The following is a 5,837-nucleotide window of genomic DNA, read 5'->3' on the forward strand; positions in this document are numbered from 1 at the left end:
TATTTTCAAAATTCTGTTTTAGCCATTATTCATATATTTTCTTACATTTCACTCGAAAAATATAAAAAAAATCCGCTATAATGCACATACGTATTACTGTGCGATACCGTTGTATTAAACATGTGTATTACTATGTATTTTGAGTTTAATAGTGTTTTATTGCATATATTCAAAATTCTGTTTTAGCCATTACTATGTATTTTGTGTATTGTATATGTGTAGTAGTGTTGTATTATATAGGAAAAAATAATAATAAAATAAAACTCGATGTGGTACACATGTGCGTTAATGTTGTATTACACATACGTACTAATGTGTATTCGATGTGTGTATTAGTCTTATATTACATATATACAATAGTGTGTATCAAATATGTGCAATAGTGTTGTATTCTATGCAATACAAACACTTTTGCATATATGCAATGCACACTATTACACATGCGCACTATACCGACGAGGTTACCGACAAGTTTTTTTTTTTTGAATCAATAACAACATATAAGAATAATGGAAAAAAAAGAAACTTCAAAAAAAATTTTAAAAAAAGTTAAAAATAGTTTTTTAGAAGTTTTTAAGAGATTTTAAGTTTTCTCTTTAAAAGGAGTTTTCACTAGAACCCACCCCTATATATATATATGTATATGTATATATATATAAGATCTAGAGAGAACTCCTCTTAAACAGAGAATTAGAGAACTAATAAATAATTATTTTTAACTTTAAAAAAAATTATTTTGGGAAATTTTTTTCATTCCTCCTAATAAGATGATATTTTTTATAAAAAAAAAAATAAAATAAAAAAAAACACACCCGTAGATGAAGTGCCTATGCTCACTAATGTGTATTACGCATATAAAATAGTGTTTTATTGCAAATACAAAATAATTGCATTATACAATGCACACTATTGAATATATGCAAATACAACATTAATAATTGTATGCAACACACACTATCACATATATATAATACAACACTAATGCACATATACACTATATCGATTTTTTTAATTTATGTATATAATATAACATTATTGCATGTATACAATACAAACAATTGCATATATATGTTATTCAACAATACTGCACATATCAAAATACAAATAGTGCACATATGTAATAAAAAAAAGTCGATGTCTTGCATATATGCACTACAACGAGTTTTTTTTTTTTATTTTTTTACTTTTATTTTTTCTAGTGAATAATAACAACAAATAAGAAGGGTGAAAGAAAAAAAAATTAAAATATTTTTTTTAATTAAATTAAAAATATATTTCTTTATTAGTTTTATAGTTCTCTCTCTAAGAAGGAGTTCTCTCTTGATACTCTCCATATATATATAAAAGTATAGACATACACATAAATATCATCTAAGAACTGTTTTGAGATGTTAGAAATCGAAAGCACTTTAATTTGTAATATTTTAGATTTCTTTTTCATATATATACACACACGTTAGTTACCTCTGTTTTCTTTTTACGTTGATCGAATTTTAAAATAGGTATACCAAACATTTACAATACAACATGAATAGTAAACATTTGCAAATATTTGTGTTGTAAACGTTCGTTACACTTATGTTAAAAGTCGATATATACAAAAATTTTAAAATTAAAAATTAAAAAGATTTTTTAAATAGAGTTCTTTCAAGTTCTCACAACTCAAGTGAGTTCTCAACGTACCCATCCCAATATGTGTGTATGCATATAAAGTATAACATATTATAGTACCCAAAACATAATTCTAAAAGCCACACTTTTACCAATCTTTTTCTTTAAGCAAGATTTATTAGTGTTAGATCCACTGATTAGCCATTATCATTCACATTCATGCTCTTTGATTTTTTTTATAATAAGATACATGCTATTATTTTCAAGTTGTTTAGTAGGAAGTTCAATAGAAAAAACAAAATAAATAAATAAATGAGTGAGAGAGAGAGAGAGATTTATGTCATAATGACGTCTTGCCTGAATAATGAGCTTAGAGTTTTCAGCTACTTTTTATAAACAAACACGATAAATATATAATAACTTGTGCTCTTTAACTTCTATGATAATGAGGTGCATGATATTATTTATGAGTTGTTTAGAAGGAAGTTCAATAGGAAAAACAAGAGAGAGAGTGTAATATGCGAAACTTTTGAAAACCCTAAATATAATAAATGTTGTGTTACTATATCGGATTTCAGGAGAGTTAATCGATCAAGAAAAGATACAATAAACAGTACTTCATAATGATATAACGGATTTTTGTCTATTAACTATGACTAAGAAAAATAAAATGAATGGCAACGAAATTCACAAAATCGATCTTATATAATGAATATGTACATATTTATAGGTTATTGCAAAACGTTGGAAAGCTAATAGCGTCGTTGGTGTTGACATATATTATTGCCTTAAGGTACGGATTCTGTGGTATTTAAATTATAGCGTAAATATTGTTTTCATCGATCTCATAGTGTACGGGTTTCGTGGCCTTGCACTGGTAGCGTCATATTGTGTCATTGTTCTCGTAATATACCGGTTCTTGAGTTGTTAGCCGTATCATAGTTTTTGATTGTTTCATAGTATCGTGTCATTGTCACCCTATCGTTTCATGATATATTGCAAATTGTTAGATTGTTATTGTTAAATTAATAACTGAAATGCATGCGATAGAATATATTTTATTGCACTCATTATCGCATGTTTCAAATAGACCATTGTATATTGGGTTATTGTTATTAAGACATATTATATCGATATTGACCACTGTTATTGAGTTTTATTTGACCTCAATACCCGAGCATTTATCCACCTATGGGGACATAGGGCGTCAATCGAGGCACCTTTGACGTGCTCTATCTGTGGCGGAGCGATTAGTCCACAGCGTCTCTATATTATCGTGCGACGAGAGCACTTATTGATTTACTGATTATTGAGAGGCGTATGGATCGATCCTAGGTAAATTGTTACTGGAGTGAGATGGTTAGGTGTGTGTGCCCACATTCCTATCTCACTTAATTATTGGTGCATTAGTCTGCAGCCAATGTGCATACTGTTACTGTCACTGTTACTGTTACTGGCTCACATGGGTATTTCCATAGATGTATTGTTATTGTACTGATTCATAACTGATCGTTCAGCGTGAACTGTTACTGGCTCGCGTACTTTATTGATTTCTTATTTGATCGTTCATGGTATCGTATTGCTCTTCATCGTCTATTGTTACTGCTATTGTTTCCTCCGTTATTGGGCAATTTTTGGCTCAACCGTGTTTCTTTGTTTTGTGTTTTCGTTTCTTTGTTACAGGTACTCATGGGAATCAGGGAAATGTGTGATAAGAGAGTAAAAGAAAAAGGCTAGACTTTAAAAAACGAGGGAACTTAATAAAATCTCTTTTGAGTTAAACAACTTTATTTTATTGTCATTTTGTCGAGCACTTTAATTTGAATGTTTTTGGACCGTTGTGTGGTTTTATAATTAGGGTTAAGACTTTAATGATAACGCTTTTAACGTCAATTATTACCGTATCGAGTGAAACGTCAGTCCTAACCGGGCCGGGGTGTTACAGAGAGAGAGAGAGAGAGAGAGAGAGAGATTGTTATGTCATATCGATATCTTGTTTGAATAATGAGTTTAGAGTTTTCAGTTACTTTTTATAAACAAACACTATAAATATATAATAACTTGTATGTTATAAGAAGAAAGTATGATATAAATTGACGGATACATGATGTAAGGTTAATCTAGTAGTGGTCACTATCACACATTGTCGATTTTTGAGGTACAAGATTAATGCATACCTAGGACAATGAAAACGATAAACCCACGAGGGGGTAACATGCAATCTTGCGAGAAAATCTTTAGTTATACTTAAAACGAAACTCCATTTTTATGCCCACATGATACTTCATTTTCATTCGCCCGTTGTGGCTAACTAACAAGCCGACAACATGACACCTTGAAAGAATGAGATTTGGCGTTGCATAAACTTTATTCATGGTTGTTCATGACAATAGGAATGATTCATTTGTTTCATAAAAGATGTAGTTGATAGCCTATCTTTATCTCCAATAGTTGTCACACGTGAATGAGTCATGTCTAGGGTTTGTTAAGTAGATTTAATGCGATGTTATGTAGTTAAAGCAAGCAAATTATTGGCTAAGTCATTTCATGTGATGTAGATCGGGAATCATTAAGTAATTAAGATTTGTATTTTTACCACAAAACTCGTACTATTATTTGGATTCAAACATTGAAGATACAACGATATATCAAAGATTAGCAGCCAAGGCATCAAACAAAATGTGTGTGTGTGTGTGGGGGGGGGGGGGGGACCTTAGCTTCGATGAACACATGGGGGTGGGCTAATGAGTTTATTTTGTGATGTAGAGCCAAATAAAAGCTTAAAGAAAGATTCCTATATGGCTATTTGTTGGTTGGAAGCACATACTTTGTGACCAGTTAATTTCCCATTATGTACCTGTAACTTCCCTTATACATATTATGCACCTCTCTTTTTTACAACAAGACACAAGCTTGTACTTTTATACATATACGATCCAATCCTTTATCATTAAGCACAAGTTAATAGAATCAATATAAGTGTCAACAATTTGTTAATGGTGGGTATCTGGGTATATAAAAAAACGAGCATCTGTTTTTTGCAATATCCAATAGTATGTATAGTTAATGGTTTGAATACCTTTTGTGGAAGCTTGTTAACTAAATAAACGATAAAAGTGTTTCTTGACTTATCACTGAAAATAAGGAAAAAAAGGAGGTTTTGAAGGAAGCCATGAAAATCGGGAGCAATAAGAAACAATATAATTATAATAATGACGGTGTTAGCATAAAGTAAAGGTTTGGGCACCTGGAATTCTGACGATAACATTATAGTTTCTCATATAAAATATGTGTTTGTTTAAAACCCTTATATATATATATATATATATGCGCAATACACATTAGTGAGCATAGGCATTTCATCTACGGGTGTTTTTTTTTAATTTTATTTTATTTGATGAACAATATCATCTTATTAGGAGGAATGAAAAAAAATTCCCAAAATATTTTTTTTTAAAGTTAAATATAATTATTTATTAGTTCTTTAATTCTCTGTTTAAGAGGAGTTCTTTCTAAATCTTACACACACACACATGTATACATACACACATATATATATATATATATAGGGGTGGGTTCTAGTGAAAACTCCTCTTAAAGAGAAAACTTAAAAAACTTCTAAAAAACTATTTTTAACTTTTTAAAATTTTTTTTTTGAAGTTTCTTTTTTTACATTATTCTTATATGTTGTTATTGGTTCAAAAAAAAAAAAACCTTGTCGGTAACCTCGTCGGTATAGTGCGCATGTGTAATAGTGTGCATTGCATATATGCAAAAATGTTTGTATTGCATAGAATACAACACTATTGAACATATTTGATACACACTATTGTATATATGCAATATAAGACTAATACATACATCGAATACACATTAGTACGTATGTGTAATACAACATTAACGCACATGTGCACCACATCGAGTTTTATTTTATTATTTTTTTTCATATAATACAACACTACTACACATATACAATACACAAATATTGAATATATGCAATAAAACACTATTAAACTCAAAAATACATAGTAATACACATGTGTAATACAACGGTATCGCATAGTAATACGTATGTGCATTACAACGGTTTTTTTTATTATTTTTATTTTTTTCGAGTGAATATAAGAAAATATAAGAATAATGGCTAAAACAGAATTTTGAAAATATTTTTTTATTTTTAAGTAAAAATAATTCTTTAGGAGTTTTTTAGTTTTCTCTTTAAAGGT

The sequence above is a fragment of the Bidens hawaiensis genome, unplaced genomic scaffold (genome assembly GCF_021521415.1).
Source record: "Bidens hawaiensis isolate Kalapana, Puna unplaced genomic scaffold, B.hawaiensis_p1.1 tig00005307_1, whole genome shotgun sequence".
NCBI lineage: Eukaryota > Viridiplantae > Streptophyta > Magnoliopsida > Asterales > Asteraceae > Bidens > Bidens hawaiensis.